Source organism: Falco peregrinus, chromosome Z (assembly GCF_023634155.1).
Source record: "Falco peregrinus isolate bFalPer1 chromosome Z, bFalPer1.pri, whole genome shotgun sequence".
NCBI lineage: Eukaryota > Metazoa > Chordata > Aves > Falconiformes > Falconidae > Falco > Falco peregrinus.
Genome location: NC_073739.1, coordinates 50,577,913 through 50,591,755, shown reverse-complemented (window position 1 = coordinate 50,591,755; position 13,843 = coordinate 50,577,913).

Here is a 13,843-nt window from a genome sequence, read left to right as displayed (position 1 = left end):
ATATGTCCAAGTCATCAGGGAATGAAAATGCCTGAATGCAACCCATTCCTCCTCCCCACCAAAAAAAAAAACAACCACAAAACAAAACCTGAAATGTCACATATACATAACAATGTTTGTTCACACAAGGAAACAGGAATGGTATATCTGAGTGAGGATTCTATTACTTAATGATAGGGCAGCAATTTATAATCACTGAATTATATCCAAGGGCCTTCCCTTCTCACTGTAGGAAAATACGTATTTTTATTTATTTATTTATTTATTTACTTGCATTTTCACTCCTTTTAGTTGATGTAATAGCCACGTTAAAGGTATTTTTTCTAAAAAAACAAAGACCTGCAGAACAGACATGTGTGTGTTTCCTTCCTCTTGTCACGTAGCCACCATGTTCAGAAGCTCCTCCTGTAATGGCAGGTTTGGGTCCCGCTGTTCAGTGACGAGATTTTGCTGCAGGTTGGGTAGGGACTGCCTCTGTGCTCTGCAGCTAAATGTGTGCATTTCTCTGAGAAAACATTAAGATGTCTCATCTGGGGACATACGCCTTGTTCAGTACATCATGGCATTTGGCCTGAGCTCTTGAAGCCTGAATATAACTCTTCTGTCTCCAAAATTCCACACTAGCCAATGCAGAGAATGACATGTGTTAAGAGTAATGTGAGATGTTGTACTCTCCTACTAAAATTTATTAGAGTGAACAGTATTTGTTAATAACTTAAGTGCAAGTAGGTTTCAAATACTCTGTTTCTAGAGTTTACTTTAGAATTTCAACAGTATTGATTTAATTAGTTCATTCAAGCCACCTGTTACTTAAGAAGTCCTAAAATGCAAGAATTGGTTAACAAATTTCTTTAACACATTTTTATTTACTTTATCACTTAAAGTTTAATAAACAGATTTAGAGCATGGACAGTTATAGATAAACCCAAACTTGCCTTGTCCACACTTTATGGTGATTGTATCTGATCTGGCTCTTAATCAAAAGCCCAGTAGACCTGTTAGTATGATGCTGTACCCAAACTAACATGCTTTCACACCAGGTTGGTTTGCAGCAGTTTTCAAATGTTTCTCCACTAGAGTTGAAAGTTCTGTACCAAAGCCTTTACATAGTCCTTTGTAGCAGCTCACATGGCCAGTGATTTGGCAGACCATTTGAAAGAACTGAGAAACTAAGAAAACTACTTCAAAAAGGGATCTGAGGTTGACTGGATACATGGAGTATTATGCAGAAAAACATCCGGTGAATTTATAGTCTTTTTGTAGCTCATTTTGGGCTTCCTAGAGAAATTTGTTGATACATCCTGTGGAAAGATCTCCTGCAGCCGTGATCTTTGTCAAAATACTTGTTTTAGCTTTATGTTGCCTGTAGGCCACAGGCAGACCCTGATGGGGAAATCAGTGTATTAAGGGTGTGCATTCAGTTAATTCTGGTGTGATCAATAGCCTCAGCACTGTGTGGCACAAGTCCAGGAGGTGCTAAAACATCAAATAAAGGGTAGATACTTCCCAAGAAATAATTTCCTTTAATGGCCAGCTATAATCAGAAGAAAATTTCTGTTGTGCACAAGCGAAATACCAAACATGTTGAAGAGCATATAGTCAGGGATTGTTAGACTATATACAAGCTATGAAGAAAATACTTTCTGAATGCTCTGCATTTGATTTGCAGAAAGGCACAAAGAGAAGCTTTTATCTAAGAAACAGATGGACTGTGGCACATGGGTATTATGACGAAAAAACTCACAACTATGTCCTTGTCCAAGTGGAAATCCTCTGGGGGTCCATATCAAATCCTTTGGGGGACAGGGGGATTTAGTATTTCTATCAGTTATGCAGTGAACAAATCCTTTGTAAGAAAATTAAGGCTCATAGCATTCAAGAGGCAGCTCAGAATTTTCATAGTATTTACAGTTTCCGTACAAAACTGTTTTAATTGAACAAGGACATTTTCTATGAGGACAGACCACATTTGTTTTTCAGATGCAGCAGCTTGTAACTAGTGAATAGATAATATTTTACCTGTTTCTAGCTTCTATATTGGTTGGCTAAAAATGCTTTAAAAATATTTTTTATTGAAGAACATAATATCCATTAATAGAAGAAACAATTTCACTTTCTGCTCTCAAAAGTTTTAAAAAGGTCAAATTGAGAATATTTTCCAGTTTTGTATGAGCTCTTCCAGTCTCATTTCTCACTTTTGGAAGCCCTGATTTTATTTTGGATTTTAAAAAATCAATACATCTTCAGTGTGCTCATTCAGAGAAACACTTCAGCATCATGCGACTAAACCAGGTTTGGCCTTTTCAGCTCCAGCACATGAAGCGCTGATTCCATTCTCATGATGTGGGTGCATGAACCAGATAAGATGGGAAGGCCCAGTGAGCGCATGCATTTCCAAACACTTGTCCAGAGCTGTGTTTCATTCAGGCTCCTCAGCACCAGATGCCTTGGCTTCTTCCATGGCATCAGTGATTCACATTCTTGCCCTTCTGGCAGTGGGAGTGGTTATGCCGTAACTAGGGGTGCAGGACAACCCCAAGACTGCTTCAGAAGCTGCAAGCTGCCTTCAGTTCTACAGTGCAAGGATATGCTGGGGTGTCTTCGTCTTTGTAACAACCATACAACTTCCTTCCATGTTGGGCTAGTTTACCTTTATTAGGTGCAGGCCCCATGTATTTTGTCAACAGATACACACATGAGGGTTTTGTTGTCCTGGAGATCATAAAGTGGTAAGAACAGCTGTGCTTTATGTGTTCCACAAATGTGTTCCTGTTTGCTACCTGAAATGTAACTGTGCTATTTAATGGCATCTTGTAAAAAGTATCAAGTCCTAATTTGATCTGATTTCCATCCTTTGCCAATGACGTTTATGGGAAATATTGGGGTTTAAGTCTTTTTGCATAATCACAGTCACAAACATATATGTAGTCTAGCAGAAACATAATTGGGTTGCAAAATAAGTTTTGTGGCTATTCCTGGCTCCAGCGTGGTTCAGAAAGACAGCTGACAGTCTGAAGTCAGCTAACATGGAGAAATGGAGAGTTCCCAAATGCCAGACTGAGGTACCCCCAACACTACACACACACACACATTGGGGAAATCTATGCATTTGGCTTGTTCTTATTTACATTTTGACTGTTTATTTAGTATGCACTGGTTATCTGAATATGCAGCCACTGCTAGAGGACCATGAAGGGTTTGAGGGAGCTAAGAAATACTCCCTTACTGCTGACATCAATAATCTAATAATCTTTTCAACTACCAATAATGCAAAGGCATTTTTGAAACACTAGCTCAGAGAACTGCTAGATTGCTTAGACCTCAAAAACAAAAAACAAAAAAAAAAACCCATGCAGATTCTGGAGACTCCCTGAGACTGCAATAGATGGAGAGTGAAAGAGAAAAAAAATAAAAGCTTTGGGTTTTGATACTGCCTACAGACTAATGGATGTGGGCGATCTCTTACTGTAAACACAGATGGCTGTGAGCCACAATGGGTCATTCTGAGAAGCCAAGTATTTATTTGTGGGCTTCCTATTTCCCACTGAAGCACCAATTACTCAGCAGAAAGGCATATATTTGTAGTCATTAAAATAAAACCTTTTGGATTAGACAGTTTTGAATTAAAATACATTGCAGATGCATTAAGTGAAGTTTAAGAATGGTGTGTCTGATGTTTCCTCTACCAAGTGCAAATCAGGGCTGCAGATTTAGGTTTCAAAATTTTCTTGTAGAAACATTTCAAAATATTCTTACAGGAAATTCAATGTCATGGCATGTGTCATCACAAGATTTTATGCCCTCTTGAGCCAGGGTGCAAGGTAACCAATCATGGAAAATAGAGCACTTGGGATGCAGCCACATGCAAAGACATAGATGAACAGGAAGAACAAAACAGAAGTTATAAAACTAGTCCGGATCCTGAGTAACTAGTTCCACTGCCTGTGGATTCATTCAGTAGATACTGACTGGATGACCCTGTGCTGGCTACCTGATCTTTCCATGCCACAGTCCTATAATATGGGATAACAAGACTGGCTTGCATCAGCAGAATGTCATGAGGATTGGTACTCTCACAGGTATCTGCATTAACCCTGTGAGACCATATAATTACCTGGAATATATACACACTACCTGCCTATAACAGGTCTGTGTACAGACAGCCCAGCCTACAAAGGTCAGTGGGCTTATCTTCAGATTAGCCTTGGCTTATAATTACACATCCCTCTCACTGGGAGCTGTGGGGTGTGAGGTGAGGAGAACCACACCGACTGCCTTCTGCTCCCAGTCTCTCCCTGAGTCAGTCAAACCACAGCAGTAGCATTAGCAGCTAATAGTAATGAAAAGGATTCTTACCTCCTAGGGAGCAGCAGTAATACTTAAACCTGCATCCCTATACCATAAAATCCTTGGGAGAGCTGAGGTGGTATCAATTAATTTACATTGTAGGAGTCATCCCATGCACTGGCACACAAGATATGGAGCCATCACCTGAGGTTTCTGCAGAGCAAAGCTGTTCTGTTCCATAATGGGAAACAAAGGAGCCTACAGGGAAGCAATTAACTGGAGAGTAGTGATTTAGTTGTTCCTTCCCCCTGTATCACTGGATTGGTCCATGGCTCAGAGGAGGATGTGGAGAGCATCCTCAGCTAAGAAGTCCCATGTCACACAGAGCCAGGCTCAGCCAGCTGCTATACAGGCCAGTACAACTTCTTAAATTGTATTAGCTGTAGAAAATCTCATTAATTTAAGCATCACACAAGTTTGCAAAATGCCATTTGTAAGAAATTGAAACAACTCTTCAACCCCAGTATTTAAATATTCAAAATTTTCTCTCACACCTGAAAAGCTAATCTGCTTGATCAGTAAAAAGAGGGGCACAGAGGATGCTCTCCTTGGATTCGTTGCTATGCTCTTGAGGCCTAATACTGATCTAAAACTGCAGTGCTCCTCCTCATGCATTCCTCTTCTCTTCCTTTCATTGACACAAATCCTGATCTGGTCACACAGTAAGATCAGCTCTTTGTTCCAGATGAAAAAAGTGCAACAACAACAGCAACAAAACCTACAAGAAAAAAAATCAGTTTTCAAACAGTTCATATGAACTACCATTTCAGGTTCCCAGTAAATGCTTATTTCTTTCAGTACTGGCAACTTGATTTATAAGATTTAAATGACTGCCTTTGCCCCCCAAAAAGAGGACTATAGAAGTGAGGATTAAGCAGTCTTTTTCAAAAATGTTTGAGAACTGTTTATCAGCGCATGCAGTATTCTGTAGTTAGCTGTGAGTTTCCTACATGTGTTATCAGTTAATGAATGTTCTGTGTGCTTGAAAGCTTGTCATCTTTTTCCAGCTGTGCCATCTGGTCTCACGAAAGATCTGATTTCTTCCAACAAATCTCATGCAACATAGCTTCCAGGGTAAAAAGGAATTATAGAAATTTCCCTTTTTCCTTTTACCTAGTCTCAGTCTCTTCTACCAGGAAGATGATTTCATCTTTTGTCTGACATCCTTTATTTTAACAGGCTTTAGGCAACACTTCCTCCCTGTGTCCTAGAGTTCAATTTATTTTCAAGTTGAAATACTGCATGCCTTAAGTCTAAAGCTGTATGAAGCTTAGGCAGTACAGATTTCAGCTACTGAATACTAGCTTATTCCTTACCGAGAGTTATTGTTAGACGCTAAAAATTAAAAATTTAGACTGAATATGAACCCATGTGAAAAACTGCCAGGCTGTCCCTATTTTGGAATATCTAAATCTAGAGCGCATTAATAATCACTGAATAATCACTAGTAATTATCATCACTGGCATTCAACAGATTTGTTTAGAGAAATAGCTTCCAGTTTCTGATGGTAGCGTACCTCCCTGAATTATGCCCACGTGATAAGAAATGTGTGTGATTATTGTCAGTCTTGTCACTAACAGCTGGGCTTTATTTAGTAGATGAAAGATTATTCTGTTGGTGATGGAGTGGGAAGCCTATGCTAAAGGAGGTTACCATATATTTTGTTCTGAAGACATCAAGGTTTGCTTTTGTGCTGTTCTGGAAAGGCAAGTTGCAAATTAATTTGTTTGGCAGCATGAACAGTCTATCTACCTCAGCTGATATTTTTACTAATGAAGTGGGACGTAGCTTTCATGGCATATCATAAGGAGATGAAATGAAGTAATCTCTCTAGTAACTTGGACTTTAGTGAGATACGAAGGTGATGATGGAATGTGGATTTCACCTAGAATTCCAGAGGAAGCCATAGATGAGGCTATACACATTGGTGGCTGAATAAAATCACAGAGTTTTTCAAAACTTGTTTTTATACTTGTGGTTTTTCAACCACAAAGTGTAAAAATACATTTTGTTTTTTTTTAAACCAGTTTCTGTAAAGAGGGTAGAATAATCAGCGTGGGAAATCACATGCTCTTTGTTCTATGCAATGACACTAGAACTTACAGCAAACTATGTGGATCCATTGGGAATCATCACTCACATTTGAGATTTTTCTGTCCATGATTGCGTGCATTACTACAATATACTGAAAAGGCCCAATGAGCAGTCCAGTTGTCTATACTTGGGATGACAGGTCAGCAGTACATGTGATGGAGATTGGTGTGATCCCTGCCCCATCAACATCATTTCACTCTTTGTGGCATTCACCTTTAACCTAAAGGTCTTTTCAGAAACCTCAAAAGATTATGGTTACTCTGTGCCAGATGAAAAGGCAGTATACAGTAGAATGTTATTTGCCAATTGCAATCCATGCTATCCCTGCCTCTTCAGATAACTTATTAATTTATTTGTTTGTTTGTTTACTTATAAGCACTCTGTTTTTATGCACCATTTGCTAGTGAGACAGAAAATAGTTGACTTGCAGGCAGCACTGCTATGTTAGAGTTTTGGATGTTACATAAGATAGAAGACTCCATCATACCTAGTAAGTTATAAATTGTATCAACAGAATAAATTGTTGTAAGATTTGCCCAACAGACAAATCAGCCAGTGTTAAAAATAAACTTCCAAAAACTCAGACAAAATATCTTGCTATTTTTATTTATCTATCTTTATTATCTTTATTTTATTATCTATTTTTATTTATCTATTTATTATATTTATCTAAAGGATATATCACCCTTTAGACACTCCAGGAAACTTTTCTTGAAAAGATTCATTGGCCAATTAATGCACTCTGGCCTGGGGATTACTAGTGATGATGGAATGTGTTTGGCGAGGGTGGGACTTTTCTGCACCTTCTTTAAAAAAAAAAATGTTAGTGAGATAAGTGCAATAAGAACAAAAAATTGGTCACAATATCCATCTAGCCTTGTATTCTGGCTCTGCCACTGTCAAAAAACACAGGCTTGCAAAGAATGTAAGAACGTTGCAAGTATATGTAATCCTTTCCAGTTCCATTATTTTGCAGCTCAAGAATTTCTTGAGCATGTATATAAGAATCCTCACCAGATTACGCTTCCATCAGTTGTATGGACTTCTCTTTAATCAGTGTAAAACCTTCAGCATCCACAACATTTTGTACAAGAAATTCCACAGCTTAACTGAGGAAGGAGGTTCTTCCAAAGCAGAGCATAGGCTTTAGCCCTTCGGATTCAGCTCTCACAAACTACTCATTGAGCTGCTCAAGACGAATCAAACTTACTGGTCTAGATATAAGGGACAAAGTCAATAAGTACTGCAACACAGAAAACAGCCTAAAAGGCCCAAGCCACCTTTCTCTTGATATCCCTTCAGGACCCAAGGTGATCGACCTGTGCACAGACAAACTGGCTCGCCCTCAGATCGACAGCTGGGAAGCTTGTTACTGATATAACCGGAGAGACTGACAGCCTCAGTAGAGTTTACTAAGCAAGAGTCTAGCTATGCACAAAAGGTGCTCTTACCTGAACCCAGTTCTTCCAGTCAGCTTTGTTATCTAAGCAGTGCTATGTTACTTCATAGTCTCCTCACTCCTGATGCCTCAATGAGTGATGCTCATGGAAGGAAACCACAGCATTTATCCACTTCAGAAACAATTTTGCTGTACGAGATCACTAGGCACACAGCAGGAATCAAAAGTGCTCCTCGGCAAAGCAAAATGAAAAATTACCACTCTGCTTTTTTGCCAGACATAGGCACTTGTGACCAAAAGGCTGTCCAGTAAGTACTCCGTCCCCTGGCAGCTGGTGGGATGAGAATGAATGTACATGGACACTATCTGGCACTCCCCCTGGTGAAAGCGAACAGACATAATTTATTTTCTCTGGATATGGCAACAGCCAGCTTTCAACAAAGACAACATACCATCACCTGGTATAACAGAAAGCCCTTAAAGTAGCACAAAAATTGTTGCTAGGGACAATTCATGGAGATAGTACAAAGGATAAAATGGGGCAAGACCCTCAAGTGCTGTCAAGAACAATCATAGTCAGGCTGGAATAGGAGAGAGGGACTTTTCGATAGCACATCACCGCAGGCACCCTGAGCAGAACACTGTGTTACAGCTGTCTGCTCAACAAAACAACTGTGACCATGTTAATCCTGTGCTCTTTCCTGTCTTTGCTTTGTTTACATGGAAAAATGAGGTCCTTGCTCATGACTAAGGCCCTTGGGGGAAAAAAATATTAAAAAATAAAGAAATCATAGCTCGCTATCTGTCAGATGAAGAACATACCCTAAAATACCAACAAGGTCTTCTATAGGTAGATTTGATAGTCAAAAAAGCAATAATCACAATATAGTCCATAGGCTACATCTATCTCTTTGAATGGACACCCTGACCCTAGAGAAAGTAACAAATTTATCATGTTACAACGTATCTGGAGTGGTGAGTGTGTGTCCTTCAGTTCATCCTCTTTTCACTTTAAAAGGCAGCTGACAATCACTCATGTCTGTTTTCAAGTCAGCCTCTGTTCAGAACCACTTCTTTCTTTTTCTCCACGACCCCACACACCCCCTCTTTTTTTTTTTTTTTTTATGCCAGGGTGTACAGATTAAAAGCTGGTGATGATAGCATAAAATGACTGTAGCAATTACCCAATTTGCAACATTGTAATACCTTTCTGAAGTATAAACCTTTCGTAAGTATAAACAAAAGAACTTTGTTTACTAATTCAAATTTCAAGGGAAGTTAGCTGAACTCTGGCTCCTTCGCTTCAGGTTTCACAACTAAGCTACAGCTTTTAACTGGTTTTTTGATAGATACAGTCTTATGTATTCCAAGCCAGTGAAATTTACACTGACATCAAATGTATCCATCTTTTCTTTGAAATATACTCAAGAAAAAACAAGACAACTTTTTTTTTCCCAGAGAAGTAGAGAGTAGTCCTATGATCAGCCCTCCAAGCCCATAAAACAGAAATTAAAAATCTGAGCAATAAATTATAGTGTCATGTGGCAAGGTTCCCTTCATACTTTGTAAATGAAAATTCTGAAATGGAGGGGACAGTAACACATCGTGCAAATGAAAGATTCAGTATTGAGTCTTCAGCCAAAGGGAGCTGGTAGATCAGATGAGACATCTTGCAGAAGCTTGGCTATAGTCCTGCTTGGTGTCTCATAAAATCTTTGCATGCTTTAACTAGAAAACACTTCCAATAGAAAGAGAAAACTGCCTGGAAGAAGTTTATAGTTTCTTTGGTCTTAGCATGATCCCCTTGGCAATTTACACTGGCAAAGTGCTAAGTAATTTTGTTGTAGCACTACCTGCCTCTGCAAATCTGAGCCTTTTCTATACTATCTCACTGCCTTATATAAACTGGTTTATAAAACTGTACCATTAAACATTTTCTTAGTCTTTTGTTACGTATGTAACATAGCTGGACTGGCAAAAGGTTCCCATGCCAGAAGGTTCTCTGGTGATGCAAAAGCAACTTCAATTAATAGAATTCCTTGTCCTACAAATCTCATAGACATGTCATGTTTTCTAGCTGAGAATTTCTTCAATGGAGTTTCAAATCCATATGTGATTTCCTGAATCATTCCTTTCCAACTTGTAACAAAATGCGAACATGATCTAGTGCACACCCAAATCCAAGAATGATATTTATATGAATTTCCAAAGAAGCTGCAAGTGAAAACAGCATCCATGGTTTGCATTTTTAAAGTGTTTCACTGTACAAACCAGCTTTGAAATGAGATGTTGGGAAGTTACCGCTGGAGTAGAAGTTTGGTATGACTGCAGCAGCCTGAATCCTGAACAAAATTTTATTTATGGCTGTGCTTGTTCGTGACTGAAAATAACATGTAACATACTCCACAACTGTAGATGTTGTCCACTCTGTGATACTGCTGCTGCTTTGTGTCTGACTTTGTTTGTACTTTATTCCAGTAGTATACCCAAATTCAGCTGTAAATATCAGAATGACTTGGGTCAGTAACGTTTAAATCCTAAAGACTAGACCTCTGTTTGGGGTGTTTTGGGTATATGCATCCGTGTCATCATCTTTCTCTTAAGCTTGTCTTCTACTTGCAGCTGTTTTAACAGCAAACAAGAACAAGCACTAGAGGTAGATGAAAATCCTTCAGGGAAATTGCTTTGCTCAGCATTCATGAGATGAAAGTATCCTGCATTCATTTGACTCCCACTTAAGTCATGTAAATGTAATAGTCACCTGTGAAATAGTTCAGACATTGTCAACTACAGGATGTTTCCTTCCTTTTTTTTTTTTTTTTTTTTTTTAAAGAAATTGTTTCTGTGTATCTTAGGTGATAGCAAAACAGTATGCTGTACCCTGGCAAAACAACATGCTGTCCATGGGAAGTGCTCTCACTTTTGGGGAAAGATGCAAAAAACAGTATAACTTCTGTCTTTGGACAGAACTGTATTTTAGTTACACAGCTTTCAAGTTACCTGCACAAATTTTTATGTGATCTGTTTAGACATGAAATGTTTGCAGAGCCTTTATGAACCTATTAATGTGTATTAATATTTTATAGTAAATACAATTCATTGTAAAAGTAATGTAAGCTACGTTTTTGTCCCACCTGTGGCTACATTTTAGGAATGGATTGTTCCTTTTCAGGTGGAATAGTGAAAGATGCTGTTGGCTGCCTTTGAGAGTGTTTGATGTAGAATTGTCACACCCCTAGACCACTGTTCGTTGGCACGGGATTTTTGGAAGCAGTGACAGACAAGACGTTGCTAGGCTTTCCCCTTCATTCCCACTGTTGGTGAACATCAGGCTGGCTATATGGATGCAACCCCGTGTGAGATCATACTATAAAGTTATGGCTTAGTAGGCCAAATTAAAATGTGCTCCCCTAGAAGAACTGGGGGAGGACTTTCAATTGGGTTTGATGTGCTTTGGGTGCTGGTATCCAAAAGACAGCTGCATCCTCAGAACAAAGGCCTGCAGTACAGAGCATGGCAAAGAAAAGACTGACAGCTGTTTAAGCCCCATCTAAAATTATAGCTTTCTGTATCTCTAATTGCTGTGCTGAGAAACGTTCAATTCAGTTTAAATCTCTTTGTTTTTCATATTACTCTTCCAGTCTGACATCAGAATGGTTCTGGAAATCTAAGTTTGCTTGTTCACCATTGTCACTTAAAAATGAGTGACAATGTCCCTAGTCTACCAAGCTACAGAGGTACCACAGAGCTCAAGACTGAGGTAATGAATGAGGACAGAGCAGATTCTAAAATATTGAATAAAAATAATGCTCATCATCTATTCTCCAAAGTTTTTTCCAATTACCTACAAACATTAATTTTGTTAGTCTCGTGACACTCCTGTGGGAGCATAAATGATGACTATGGTGATTTTTTGGGATTGAAGTGGAAGTCCAGGGTACTTTAAATGACTTCTCTAAATTTAGTGATGTGAACCGGGGCTGAGAAGAGCATGACATCTGATTTATGATTAAGGCACAAAACTACCCTTTCATAAGCATTACCATGTCATTTTATTAAAACTATGTCTGTTAGAGCAAGTAATATTCAATACCCCCATAGAATGTGATTAACTTGACAAATATTTGTATTTTTCTGAGGCTGTGTGAATCAAGAGAGGAATGAAGGGTGTTTCTTGTGGTGAAAGACTAGCCTGGAACTAAGGGGTTTAATTAACATCTTTGCCTTAGACTTCCTGGACCATTTAGGACCGGTTTTTCAGAATGGTTATGTATCCACAGTGTTTACTGACTGTAGCTGGAGTTGTGTGCACGTGAGCTCGAAAAATCAGTCCCTGTAGCAGTAGCAGGTCAGCTACAATTTCTCTCTATTCCTCTTGCACCTAGGGTGCTTTTATTAGCTTGTTTACTGGTCCTCTTTTGCACCATCTCCACTTCTTCTCTAACTCCAGTGGTCTTTCAATGCTCTTCAGATTTCAGCACTTCTGTCTTAAGGAATTCAACTCAACACCTGTCCGGTTTACACTGCTTGAGTTCTCCATACTTCCTTCATTGCGTTAATGTTGAATTATTAAGCCTCGCAAGCAGAGAAAAGTAGCTCTTGGAAACCTTGGAATGCCCATGTACCTTGCGCCTACTATATAAAAGGCAGATTAATTCCAAGCTATAAAAATAAATAGCTCTCTTTGTTCTTAAGAGGATTTGGATTGAGCGGAGTTGCCTTATAAGTATATGACTTCTTAGTATTGAAGTTTGGAAATGAAACAGAAAACATATTATCCACTCATGCTTAAAAATTATCAGCATTGGTATTTTCAACTTAGCTGCTGCTTGAGCTTCTGCTTATCCAGTACTTCCTGCTTGAGGTTTATGTACTCTATGATGGGCTTTTTAACTAATAATGAAGAACTCCAAAATCAAACCTGTCATGGGAAGAAGGAAGAGAGGCTGTGAGAGAAATTCATATATCTAACTGAACAGCCCAAGGTGATTATTCCAGGAAGCATGAAGAACAGTGCAGCAGTCCCTAGCCCCTTTCGAACCATGCTCCCCTCTGTGATAGCACTGTGGATGGCAGTGACCACCCTTGTGCTTGGGAATTCTGTGATGTCATTTTCATGCGGTCTTAGAAAAAATCCAGCCCACTGATTTCTGCACAGTTTGGTGTGTTTTGTTTTCCAGAGAAGGTTTTTGGAAACAGATGTCTTCTTTACTTTCTTTCAAAACACTAAAAATCTCTGAATGTTTTCTGGAAGAGTAGGCTTTAATCCTGCTTGTCTTGGCTGAAATTGCTCCTGTAAGTTTATGTCAACACTGCACTTAGATCAATACTGCCCAGTCACTTCCACCCTAGATGTGGGTATACCAGGTAAGTGATGGGGTGTTTCCAAATTTCAGGTAACACTGTAAGTACACAGAGGGGAAAGGTATGTTCATAACAAAAACAGAGCATGGGAGATAACAACAAACACATTAAAAGGCAGGCATTGTTTTGCAAATTGGAATGAGAATCACTCTTGGAAGTAGGTTTCAGTGAGGATACATCAGGAAGTGAGTGCAACAGCCCTTAATCACGAGCTTCTTCCAGAGCTGGGGAGTGTCATGATGCACAGAGGTGGTAGATGAAGAAAGCAGAGGGTGTAGCTTGAGAAGGTAACAGAGACTGTCCATAACTACGGGCAAAATGGGCTGTAAAAAAAAGCTTAGCAAGACTTCCATAATGAGGAATAATAACTGCAATTAAGAGGCAGAGGTGAGTGAGAGCTAATAAAAGAATTCAGCATTGAAATGCAGTGCAAGTCTAAATCTAACTGAGGGAGGTGTAAGGGCTTTAGGTCATGCTGTTATTGCTAAATGAAGCAAAATATGCTCTTATATCATTGGGCTGTGCTATTACATTCTTACGCCCCCTTAACTACTTTCCATTGTGAAAGCAGCAGGCAAATGTTGTGACCTTCTTCCACTCTCAGCTTCCTACCCCTTCCACACAGCTTGCAAGGAATC